Source organism: Electrophorus electricus, chromosome 17 (assembly GCF_013358815.1).
Source record: "Electrophorus electricus isolate fEleEle1 chromosome 17, fEleEle1.pri, whole genome shotgun sequence".
Lineage (NCBI taxonomy): Eukaryota > Metazoa > Chordata > Actinopteri > Gymnotiformes > Gymnotidae > Electrophorus > Electrophorus electricus.
This window is the reverse complement of record NC_049551.1, coordinates 2530326-2531407: the sequence shown is the minus strand read 5'-3', so window position 1 is coordinate 2531407 and position 1082 is coordinate 2530326.

Genomic DNA, 1082 nt, shown 5'->3' with positions numbered 1-1082 from the left:
GCTGGCTGTTCGTGTATATCAGTGACTGTGTGTGTGTGTGTGTGTGTGTGTGTGTGTGTGTGTTTAAGTTCTTGTGTATACATGCCCATTTTCGCAACTCTGCTGATTCATAGTTACTAATCTCATTCTTCAATTATCTGAAATATGTAACTAATCTGTTCAGGAAAGTGTAATTTTATTTCCTTACTCATTGGCAATAAGTAGCAGTTTGAATATTCGTTTTTAAAACCTATTTCTTTGTCATTTTCGTTTGCTAGAAATTATGTATAAACCTGAAATTTGTAGACCCTCTCTGTGTCTCGATGATCTCTGAAGACTGGGTCAGTAGCCATGTTAGCTTTCTCATTCATCTGGCTGATTCATTATAGAAGCTGCAACGATATGAATCTTCAGCAACCTGGGAAAGTCTGAAAGAAGGGGACTCCCACGAGCCAGCCAAAAAGCTGAAAACTCCAAATAACTTTTCGTTTTACTTAACTCTATCTTCTTGACAGGAAATTGTCTTCTGTGCTGATTATTAATTGGAGTGAACGTGATCTCTGAGGTCTCACATCTCCGTGAGCAATGTATCTGGGGTGTGTGTGTGTGAGTGAGCATACATTTGTGCGTGGGTGGAGAAGCCTAGATGAGCTCATGTGGCTTTAAAGCCACACTGATAAATCACAGAACTCCCACCCTTGAGCCTTCTGTTCCCATGGCCCAGTGCTCCCACTGTCTGACTCCAGCGCATGGGCGACATCCCCACGCCGCCGCTTTAAAACGGGAGGAAAAGTGTCATGTAAAGGGGAAAGGCAGGGAAGGGTTTATTTTTAGCCCCTGTTTTTAAATGCAACTTTCATTGAATTGTTTTGTGTTCTGTTGTTTCAGTTAAGCTGTTTATATATATGCACACACACACACACACACACACACACACACACACACACACACAGGATTCGTGTAGGCGAGACAAGTGCAGTTTATTTATATAGTAGATGGAACACATTCACTGCATACAGACTCATCTCGTTTCAGTCATTCCAGAAATGTTTCAGGTCTTCCTCAGAGGAATTCCCTCTGAAGACACGTTAGGTGAAGGCAGG